General features: G+C 37.2%; 1 protein-coding gene across 6 annotated transcripts in view; it reads right to left on the bottom strand.

The window, feature by feature from the left end:
* LARGE1 (LARGE xylosyl- and glucuronyltransferase 1) overlaps positions 1–12377 on the bottom strand; it is a 276414-nt gene that overhangs the window by 220914 nt on the left and 43123 nt on the right. The window lies entirely within an intron of this gene.

Below are 12377 nucleotides of genomic sequence, written 5' to 3'. Positions count from 1 at the left end.
AGCTATTTACAAAAACGGTAAAGAATTTAAAGGAATCCTCAGGAAAAAAATAGGGGTTTTTTTTTGGTGGAGTAAGGTTCAATAAACAAACAGACAAAAAATACTTCCAGAAAACAAAAGAGAACTAGAATAGCGCTGTTACAATGTTGTTACAATGTTCTCATTCTTCTTAGAAAAAAAATGCCATGAGCAAAATACAAAATACTACCTTGTTAAAACTGAATTTCACCTGTGTTTTTAATTAAGTTTCCTAAAGAAACAAGGCTTGTGCAATTACTCTTTGTTGTCCCTAATAACTTCTGTATGTGTTGGGCAATTTCTACCAAATTGAAATCTTTCATTCATTCTTGTATCATTTGAAATCAAGAACTAGCAAGAGGGAGGAACATCTTATGCATCTCCCTACAGAGGAGGTCTTACTCGCTTCCAAAACTGTCTGTTGAAAGGTTTCTGTTGGCCATTTCTTTTCTAATTTTTGGACCATCTACCCTATGATTTTAAAAAGATGATACAAGGAAAGGTTTTGTGTTTTATCTCTGTGATTTTCATGCACTTCTCAGGGTACACAGATTAAACAGTAGTGGAGGTTAAATTAAAAGGAGGTAGTGGAGAACACTGAAAACAAAACATGGATATGGCCAATACACACTTTGTACAAAACCTCGCTTACAGTGCACAAAATCTACAGCAACTTTTCTGATTTTTGACATCTGCAATCTTACAAAAATTCATGTGAGGCTTTGTAAACCCATTCCTTGAAGAATTGCTATCCAAAACAAGGTCCACAGGATCAGCTAAGAGGGATGTGAGAAGCTGGCAGCATTGCACTTACAGAGTAAAGGTTATCCAAGTAACCTTCATTGTATTTGGCTAGTTTCCCAAACATACGAAGAGAGGGTTTGTTTGTTTTGCCCTTCTGTGAAAATCTTCCATTTCCACCCTAATATTTCTTTAGACAACATATTAAAGTGCGACCTCCAGAAATGCCCAGTACAAGCCTAGTTTTCCTCTCACTGAAAAGGATGGCAGTTTTGCTACTGGCCTAGAGGAAAACACAGCAATAATGAGCACCCTTAAAAATTATTGTTCTGAAAACAGCATTTTGCTCTCAGTTTTATTCTAAGTGGTATTTGAATTCCAACCTTAATTTTCAAGTTTAAGTTTTTCATCAGAAGCATGAAGTAGAATCATAGTTCAATTACTATTTTAAGCATTCCTACAGAGAAAAGCACCTTTACCATTTCACTGTCCTTCTTCCTAGAATCATTCATACAGAGCTGTCTATGAAATCAGAGAAAAGGGAAAGTATGAAAAATTTTGTAAGATTCACAGTGCAATGTGTGTGTATACATTCTTTATATTTATATAGTTTAAGCCCTTCATGAAAATGAAGCCTTCCAAATGAAAAGTGGCCTGAGTCAGTCTGTGTCTGCTCCTTTCTCTATGTATCAGCAAAGTCGAGAGAAGAAAAATCTAAGTCTAGATTTTACACAATGGTTCTGTATTACAGCTGCCCATATTCAAGACTGACAGTTGCTCCTTCAGAGCAAGTGAATTTTTGAAGATATTTTCTGCAAGAGCTGTTCTATACTTACCTAAGACTACAGAACATGGATTCCTTCCCCTTGCAACATACACATTGTTTCAAAAATTAAGCTTCAATTCCCCTGCTTACCCCCAAATCCACCTCGCCTACCCTCCCCTGACTGCTGCTCATTGCATTTTCAAAGCAATGTCATCCACCATACAGAAGGGAAACCCAAGGAGAGATCACTTAGGATCATCGGTAAATCTATAGAGGAGGTGGAATGAGAATTTAGGAGGAGAACAAGAATTATATCCTACAAATAGTGTACTAAACCACATCTATTCTCTTTATAGCCAAAAAGATGGTCAATACCAGCAACATTAGCTACATGAACTCTATATAGGAAAGTGTAGGAAGACTACCAGGAATTCTCCTGCTTGTTCAACTGTTTCACATCCAGCTCCCACCCAATCAAAAGGATGAAAGGATTCATATTCTCATTGTCCCACCTCCTGCCTTCCTGATTTTTGCTGCAAAAAACATTTGAGGAAAAAAAAATACCCAAACTCTCTAAATCAGTACAAGTCACTTGGTAATTTCAGTAAATTCAAAACAAGTAGGAAAAGAAGGATTTAGTTGCAGTTATAACTGGATTCTTACTAACATGGGAAATATATCCAATCTGCAAAAGTCAAGTAACCAAAATTTATCTTAAATATTTTCATTTTCAAATAATCCAGAATTTCAAAAAAGATGAACATTTTAAACAGCCTCCCTTTATTTGGAAGCATAAGGCAAATTAAAATTTTGTTTGTGTATCAGTGCCTCCAAAGCCATCCATCCCACCTGTGGAATCATGGAAATATGCACAGAGGTGATACAGAAAAACATACACACTTCATATTCTGTATATACTGCTTATTCATATTCTGTATATTCTGTTTTCATTCAAATAAAATAGAACATACACAACCTGTTTAAGTCTCCTGTGTTCACACTTCTGTCAATAAATGGCTTGACATTTTAAAATATACATACTATACATGTAGTATTTTTAGGAGCAAGAAATGTAATTCCAAAAGACATTAAATATTTCATGTATCATAAGCACCTTTAAGAGAACATCAACAGCTTGTCCACTCAGGGGGTAAAAAAGAGAAAGCAAGTCTCCTGATCCCAATTATGTCAAAATGTGTCCTCTTCCATTCAGTGTTATCATTCAATTAGCTTAGAGAAAGATGGATCAGTTGGTTGAGAGTCTGTTGATCAGAATGGTAAAATGGTACCTGATTCTTATCTTAATTTTCACTAAATACAGCGTAGATCCAGTGGAATCAGTCAATTCAGTGTTATACAGCTACAGTGTAAGTAAGCAAAGATCCAGATCCTGGCTATTTAATTCAGACTCTGAGAAAAAAAACAAATCCTTTATAAATCCCCATAGTTTTTCTCAGTTTTTTTCCAGTTGTCTAGAAATACCTACAAGTCTGTCAGTCACTTACTCCTATTGTCTGAAATAAGATGGATACTTGAATGTCTCCAAAGAAATGCTTTTGCTGCCTGCAAGAATCTAGCACAGAGGATCGAGATGGAGAGACATAATAAGAACTCGTCTCTCCTGCACCACACAGCTTTCTGCATCACCTTCTTTCCTCATGAGACTTTTCAGAGCTGTATTTTTTAAATTATTTGTGATGGAAGACACACAGAGGCTTTCACCTTTTCTATTAGGTATGATTGAGATCTGAAGTGACTGCAGATTTGTTTCCTCTGAAGGTCTTTAACTTCATTTCTTGTGAAAAGGAATGTTTGTCTCTCTAGGTATTTCCCATTCATGACTTCTGGCTAATTTCATCTAAATTTGACAGAGTGTCAGCAGTTTCAACAGATGAAATTCTTGCCAATTTTGTGAAAATCGGCAACTAAGGAAGCACAGAAAGAAGAACAAAGTGAGTGTTCCCACTGAAGGAAGGTAATTACACCTCAGACTTTACCCAAAACTTTAGCATGTGAATGGGTTTGCACTAGCCACTCTGTCTGTTGTTAATTCTCCAACTAAGTAAATGATATAAGCGGTATCTGTGAATGTTTTGTAGAGAGGTAGATGAGGATAACAGGATACATTTCAGTAGACAATCAGTCCTCATTAGTTCAGCTGTTTATGAAGCAAACTGTTTTACATTTAAATTCCATGCTCAGTGTACTATTGAGCACTGTGGTTAGCAGAACAAATAGTGTTTTCACTTTAGAAGAAACTGAAAACTGAACCATCGAAAAAAGCGGGAGAAATTTAGTCAGAGTTATGACAACTCTTTACTGATCAAAACCCAGAAGATCTGTAAAGAGGTATCAGACAGCAGTCTGAAAAGCAACTAGTTCAGGGTTGTCATCATGAAAGTGGAGATCTGAGCTTTCTCGCCATCCTGAATAAATGCCAAATTAGAATGTCAGGAAGAAGGCACTCAAGAACTCTCTCAGTACTGTTTATAGTTCAGAGTTTAAGAGAGATTCCCTCAATTAAATAACCCAACTAACCAGATAATGCCCTAAACATCTGCTTTGCACATCTCTAGCCAAGTAACATCCTACATTTGTAACTGTAATTTTTCCTGCTAACAGGTCAAATGGGAAAGAGTAGAAACATCCTATTGTCCAAGAGCAGCAAGGCTCATCCATTCTAGGAAAACAGGTAAATGTACCAGGGCATCCCCTAATACAACAGTCTTCATAACAGACCTGAAAAATAAGATCTTGAATCTTTTAAAGATTCATTTATTCATTTTTTAAATAGATCCAATATTTAAATGTCTCATAATCCAGAAAAGAATTTTGGGCAACATGTTATAGACCCCAAGAATGGCACTGTACTTCCTTTCAGCATACATAGCTCTTCCCAGTGCTGTGCTGTTCTCTCCACAATGCATTCATAGTAAGCAGCATTCCACTCCTCTGCTGCTACTTCAATAACCTGACAAGCCAAAGCAATTCCTCCCCTCTGCTTATTTTCCAAATTACAATCACCTATTCTAAAGAGATCATTTAGCGTTCTGGATGTGTAGCATTGCAGGTAAGAACTGCACTACAGAAGTATAATGGTTTCAGTATTTCCCAGTTTGGCAAAAACACCTTTCCTGCCTGAACCTTTTTATGACCACATTTGCTCTCCTTTAGGATTGCCTCACAGACACAGTTCATAACCACCTTGCAGCTGACAGCCATATTCCATTCTTTCTCTTTTAGTCATTTTCAAACAACAGCATTTCCAAGATATTAAAAGAACTGTTACAATTGCATGCTATCCATATTATGCATCTTCTTTTTCTGTCCAGCACTTCTGACCACTATTCCAGCAACTTTCAGCCTTCCTATTTTTCATGCCAACTTCCTTAAAAAGAAAGCATTAAAATATTCTGAAATATCATCTTTGAGGTACTCCAGCATTATTTTCTCTATCTAGCACTCTTCAGCTTTACTTACTGATTCATTACAATTGCATTGATTCTCTTGCCCACCCTTTCCCTCCTTATTCTAAACTTCATTTTGTTTTAACTAGTATTTCCCCATGTAACAATGCATCAGATATTTTGCTGAAATTCAGATAAATAAGCACTCCAACTCCTTTTTAAAAATTAGTTATAATGTTAGATAGCAGATTAGTGTAGTAGTAGTACCTCTCTTGGTAAACTGGGCACATTTCATCTCATTTGCTGTTCACCTCCATGCCTGTAAGCATTCCCTTCCTCAAAATGTGTTCTAAGATAATGCACTGAGATCAAACTAACAAGTTTGTAGTCAGGCAGATGTCTCTGCTCTGTTTTTAAAGACAGACACCACAGCTACCCTTTTCCAGCCATATAAAACAACCTGCTATCTATAAATTCTAAAAAAATCCTAACCAGTAGATGTACAATTTCATGGGCTGGTTACTTCAATATTCTGAGGTAGGGATTATCCGGTCTGTTCAGTTTCAATACATTAAATTCTTTGCAGTTTGCTTTCACCTCAGAAATGGTAATTTCCATTTCTATATATACCCCTTCCCAAGAGCTAACCTGCCTTCCCTACACACGCTACATTATCATCTTGACTGAAAACAACAGCAGAGCATTCATTTAGCTTTCAGGCCAGATGCAGATTACCTTTATCCACAACCCAATCATTTCTGTATGTTTTTTCATGTTTCCTTTCTCATCCTCTGTAACGTTTAGAGTTACAGAGTTGTTTACTATGTGTTTTGACTTTCTTTAAAGAAAGATCTACTTTTCTGCATTGGTGACAAACTTCAGCGCTGAATGTGTGTTGAAGGCTATTCTATAAATAGGAACAATCTCGTTCACCTGTGGGAATCACTGAATTAATCCCAAAAAGAGATGGAAGTTAAGAACTTGTGAAACTGGCACACGCTTCAACTTGAAAACTGGGCTGTGGAGATCTAGCAAAAATATGTGTAAAGAAGTAACAGAGGATGTCCATGCAGCAGCTGTGGAGCTTTTAAATATATTGTATATTTTCATACATAAGACTGTATCTTCACATCACTGGCTTTTAAGGGATTTTGGTCATTCTTTCATGACAGTGAGTATATAAGGAAAACAATAATGTGAAGTTGAATGATTCAGAAAGCAGCTGTGCTGCTGGAAGGTACAAATAAAAAGGCTAATTCTCAAGTGTGATGTATGCACAGGTTACCATGAGGCAAGTAGTTAACTTGTACCAACTGCTGAGAAACAACCAGTATACACGTTTGTATCCTATGCTAAAACAGAGTTACTTCAGTTCTCAGCTGAAAAGGAAGTAAGCTGCCACACAGACGTTGTTGTGGAGTCAGGGCAAGTGTGTGGACAATCAACACAGGCAGCTAACATACAGAATCTTGCTACTCATATTAACCTGTCTAAGTCCTCTAAACCTACCAGAAGGTTATTGGTAGTCTACCACTACACATATGCAAGCATGGCTTTTCTGTGCTTTTTTGTGTTGTGGAGCACAGTATTACACGCCTGGTCTCACAAACACCAAATAGAGGGAATAATCATCTACCTCACCCTGCTGGCTACACTTTTGCTAATACAACCCAGTATGTAATTGGCCTTCTTTGCTTCAAGGACAAACTGTTTTCTGATGTTCAATTTGTCATCAAGCAGAGTCCCCAGGCCTTTTTCTGCAGACCTTTCTACCCAGTCTGTCCCCATCCGGTTGTTACTGCATGGGCTAATTCCATCCCAGGTGCAGGACTTCATACTTACCTTCCATTCCCTTCTTCATTTCTTTCTTGGTTTGGGTTCTTTCTTATTGCCTCTCTGCATCCAGGTTGTGAGATAGCTAAATATGGTAGGAATCCAGAATTTCCAGGAGAGAGGTATGACTCTCTCCTTTCTCAACTTTGTAATCAAGGAATTCTTAGTCACAACATGACTGTTCTATATTAAAAAAAAAAAATGCATACAGCATAACAAAACTTCTTTCAAACTCTTCAACTATCAGCACACTGCTGATATTTTTACCAATCTTACTTTTTCCCTTTCAGAAACTCTCAGACTTTATTGCAAGATCTTGAAATAGTGTTCTGAAAGAGAGAAAGAAAAAAAGAAAACCCTCTGTCCATCTTCTATCAATCGTCTTGGCCACCCTCATTTATTTTCTCTTTATCTAATAGATAGTAGCTAGACGATAACTAGTAATCTGTCCTATTGACAGGTAGTGCAAGTAAATTTTTCCCTTGTCTAGATTGCAATTCTAGATTGCCACTAGTGCTGAAATTCGCTCCTGCTTTTTGTTTTAAAATCAAATAGCTACATTACCTTGATATCATAGCTAATGGGGGTGGGAGATGTCCTATTTCTGAACATGTGCTATTTACAGAAGTCTCATGTCAGTGCTAAAACACAGAAGGAGTGAGTCATCTGTATCCTATACATGAAAAACTAAAGTAATTTCTTCACTACTTACAAACCCCTTGACCAGTTCTCCTATTCTAACAACACACCGAGAGCAGCACTGCCAGGCATTGCTTGGGTAAAGGGGAACATGAATTTTCACCCTACCAGGCATGCCATATGTAGAGCATTAACTTAAACTGGGGCAAAGAGGATTTACATAATAGCTTTATACACTAATCGTATAGTCTTCAGACCTCTACAGTTGGCAAATAAAAAAATGGTGCCCTATTTATCAGGATAATTACTCAGGGGATCCCACAACACAAGAGAAAACCTATATAAAATCAGTATAACACAACTTTTTTCCCCATTGCCTAAATATCTTTCAGAGTCTAGAAAGTACCATTATGCAATATTCTTGTGTCTTTCACACTGTCATCCAAAAAATTGTGGCAGACACCCCAGGAACATGTGGACTAATTTGAAGCAGTTCAAAGAAGGTAGCTGGCAAGAATGGATGCACTGTCTACAGGCTTAAGTTTGCTTGTTTCAGATTACTCATTTAGGAAGGAAAAGTTCTGTCAGCGAGGAACACAGCAGTGCTAATATACCACATATTTAGTAAACCAGGCCGAAAACAGTACAAAATTCCCAGTAAATACTCATAAAAATTATTCTAAGAACAATGCTATAATTGCCAAGACTTAACGATTTTATTTATTTATTTATCCTTAAATTGATTTGCAAGTGACGCAAAATGAGGAAACTGCAGCATTGGCTGAAGAAAAAAGCCTGCAGTATGCTAATCTCATCCAGCTTTGCCAAGCCACCTCTGTCCTGATCTGCAGTAACTCTTCATTTTAGTTACAGATCTCCCCTGAAAAGGGGTCCTCAGTTATGCCAGACAGCACAACAGATTAGAGTTGAGAAAAGTTGTCCAACAGGACAAGAACAAGTAACTCTTTCACTTGGAGCCTCTCTTGGAGTTGAATATTGCTGTATTGGATCCCAGAGACAGTTATAGCATCAAAGGCAAAAGCTAAAATTTAACATGACCCTATTGCTATTTACTAAGCACAATTAACTTACATGGCACTTGGCAAACCACTGAAAGAGGGGACCTCTGTCCAAATAAACTTAAAATATGCAATAAAAAGAGAGAACATGAATTAGTTATTCAGTACAGAACAGGCAGTGAAATGATACATTTTAGTTTAATATACATAACACTATTCTTTTCTTTTATGCACATAGTGATGTGTGCATAAAACACACAGGATGTGTGTTTTAAAGAGGAATTCAGTCAAGAAAAACAGGTTACTGTTTGCAAACACATATAAAGTAAGAACAGCTTTCTGATGCAATCAGAGAGAAATTCTAAGCATAAGGGTCAGCATGAGAAAAGATGATAATAAGCAAGAAGAACCTACAATAAGGCTGTAAAGCAGGAAGAGAGAGAAGACAGGAGAATAATGGTACAGGCAGAGGCTTGCCAGCATTCTGGCATACTGCTGTCAAATGTCTTAATAACTCTTGGGCAGCTCTGAGCATGGAGGAAAAATGAGTTCAATAGTCAAGGTACTTCGGCACACAACAGTTGTTCTCTTTACCTCAGAGGGACTATTCATGGGTGTAGAGTTAAGCATAAAATAAATTATATATGAATGAGGTGGAAACCAATCAGAAGACATCACAAGTAATTCTTCAATTGTTGCCCACCCAAAGACAAAGCAGGAAGCTGCCAAAAGTCTTGCACAAACTGTCTCCAGTGTAAAGCCACATGGTTATTCTTTATTCAGGTAAAGGTCTTCCTTCCCTTATCTATACCACTATTGCTTTCAGATTAGAGGACAAGTCACGCTTTACAGAATCATAACTTAAATCTGCCTGACTCCATTTCTGTAGCTATACTTCCAGATCACAACTATGAGACTCCTATGCTCTAGTTGTCAGCTGTGCCAGTGGGGAAACTCTGACTGCAACACAGAAGATATGGATAATGAGAGGTATGCCACTGTTTAATTCCCATCACTTTTTATACAGTATTGCTGTGGTAGCAGGTCTTGCTCCAAGTAGCTGCCCACATATAAAGAGAGTCATTTGACTTTCAAGTCCAAAAGAGTCACTGTCCATCTTCTCTGAGGAAAAGGTGGGAGGACGAAAGGAATCATGGTATAGGCCAGGCTGGCCCATGAGCTGCCACTTGGATCAAGCTGCTATAAATCATATAGAATAGACTCATAGATGAGATGGAAATTTCACCACTGAGCATATTTAACATATTTCTCCTGCCTAATGATGTTGGAAAACAGCTCTAGACTACCAAAACTCTGCTTATTCTAAAGAGCAGGATGTTCACGCTTACGGGGATTTCTTTCTCATCCTTTGGGATTTTTTTTCCTGTTTCCCCAGATCTCATGGTTCAACATTTGCTGGAAAGCTTACTTTTGTTCTAAAATTCTTGGTGTACAACCCAGAGAGCAGACACTTCTTAGCTAAATTGGGCTCTTAAACCCAATACCTTGACAATTTTGAGCTGGAGGAAGGTACTGACTTGATTTGGATGGCCTGTAGTTATGCTTCATGGAATTAAAAAAAAAAAAAAAAGACATTAAACCTCAAATTGATACTTCTGAAATATTATGTATTTATTTTTTATTTGAAAATTCATTCCATTTTTTCATGCAAACTGTCCAGGGAATGAAATGTTACTTACTAGGAGGCATAGAAGTGAAGTCCTTCAAACTACTAAAACAGAAACTAAAGCCTACAAACATGTAAAAACTTTTTAAATCTGTTTTCATTATACTCCATCTTTCCAAATTTGGTTATATACACAGACCTCCACAAGGACTAACTTCATGCCTATGTCTGCCATCTCTTTGTTACCCACACAAAAAAGACGAGATTATCTAGCATCCTCTGCAGTCCCAACACTTAACTAAAAGAGTCATATAACTGTAACATTTTAAGAACCAAATAAAAGCAATGAAAAACAAAACATGTTTTCCTGAAAATGTATGAGTAAATTACTCTTGTTATCTTATGCAATATTGTGCTATAATGGATTCAATAGTACTTGCAAACCAAATTATAAACTAGTACAACATAAACTTAAATATCACAGTGTAGTACTAGATAAATCGGCAGTAACAAGAAATCCCTGTGATTAGTTTTTTGGTTAAAAATCAATCCCCATTATAAAAGAATTTGGATAATATGCTAAATGTGGATAATGTGCTATATTGACTATCCTCATTAAAAACACAAACAGCAGATCTAAAAAACAGCAACAGTAGTAATTGGTTGGATGGTTTCAAACAAATTAAGAGCATATCAGAAAATCCTCCTGAAAGGAAAGCAGGACTCCTAGATCCAGAATCTGGCAGGGAAACTCAACCCACAAGAGAATGTCAAATTGCTTTCTCCTGCTAAATACAGTATGACAGAATTGGTGATAAATAAGTAAGCTCTGTTTTGCAAATTATCAAATGCAAAGCAAAGTACTGCAGGCATGTCCCGCAGTGCTTTACACTGCACTTCACTGACTATGTTGATTACCATTTTATGAGCAGAGACAAGTCCTTTGCTTGTCCACAAATTTTTTTCCAGAATAATTCTGCTTCTCACTTCAAGTTGTGCATAACAGTATCTTTCAATAGCCCTGTACTATTTAGTTTTGCAGCAGGACTTTCTAGAGATTGCTACTTCTCCCAAGGTTAAAATACAAATGATACCTGCATTAGGAGAAATGACAAATTTCCCCAGGAATCCTGGAGGGACTGAATGGGCCAAGCTGTATTATACCCAAATATCAAGTTAAGTAACGAAGACCTTACATAGCTCATCCAATTATCTTCCCACCTTGCTATCCAGAATCATGCAGTTTCCCAGAAACAACCTCTATCCTGAAATATAACTTTCCGAATGGAAAATCATCCAGGCACAAGATAAAACTTAGATTTTTGCTCATTTGTCCAGCTTCTCCAGAAAGCCTTTGGTGAACAAATATTCATTTTGTTATCCATCTCTCTCACTCTCAACATTACATTTTTCTCGTATGTGTAAAAAATGAACAAGTTGAAGTATTCTCTTCCTTTTTTTCCCCCCATCAAAAAAAATAAAAATAAGAAATAGCTACCATGGGAGAATCAGACTGCCGCCTGACTAACCAAGGGCACTCCCAAGCACACAAAACATTCTCATGCTGAATGAAGAATAATATGCACTCCTCAGGAGGAGATGCGAATGTTGCTGTTTAACTTCTTCAAAGGCAAGGATACTAGAAGCTGGCATGAAGTTGCCCTGCTACCATACGCTCCTGGGCATAATTAGTCAACCAGAAACTTTCCCTTGAGAATGACAGGCAATAAGAGAATGTGATCACTGCATAAAATAGGAATGAACAGGTCATGTCAGTGAAGTAAGGAAATAACTTCCAGGCAGTTTTGTTCTGCAAGAACCAACACATAGTGATGCACCTGTTTTCTATCACAACTATAAAATCGTAACTATGGAAGTTCCTTCGGGTTGGAATACAGGAACAGTTTTAGGTAATTAAATAATCCCCCTAAGTTATATTTTCACAATGCTTTTGCATATTTTGAAGTTCTGAGTCACAGAATCATAGAATCAACCCAGTTGGAAAAGACCTCCGAGATCATCAAGTCCAACCCTTGATCCAACACTGCCATCAGTTCCTTCCTAGTGTCACGAATCATACAGGGTTAGAATATGGAAAACGAAACACATTTCTGATAAAGGTTATTAGAGCTTGGACACCCCATGAGCTGGACTACTTGCCACACCTCCAGCTGCCCCAAATTTTTGAGCATATTCAATCACAGACCCCTATAATAGACAAACACTAATACACTGCCATTCAGTATTGTTTCCCTATGTTCAAAAGTGAACAGTTGCAGCCAACAGAAACTTTCAAGGATTTTTTTTTTTTTTGAGTAAGAGCAAGT

The sequence above is a fragment of the Pipra filicauda genome, unplaced genomic scaffold (genome assembly GCF_003945595.2).
Source record: "Pipra filicauda isolate LSUMZ 115617 unplaced genomic scaffold, ASM394559v2 scaffold201_size1378038_pilon, whole genome shotgun sequence".
NCBI classification, from domain to species: domain Eukaryota; kingdom Metazoa; phylum Chordata; class Aves; order Passeriformes; family Pipridae; genus Pipra; species Pipra filicauda.
This window is presented reverse-complemented; position numbering and strand designations above follow the sequence as displayed.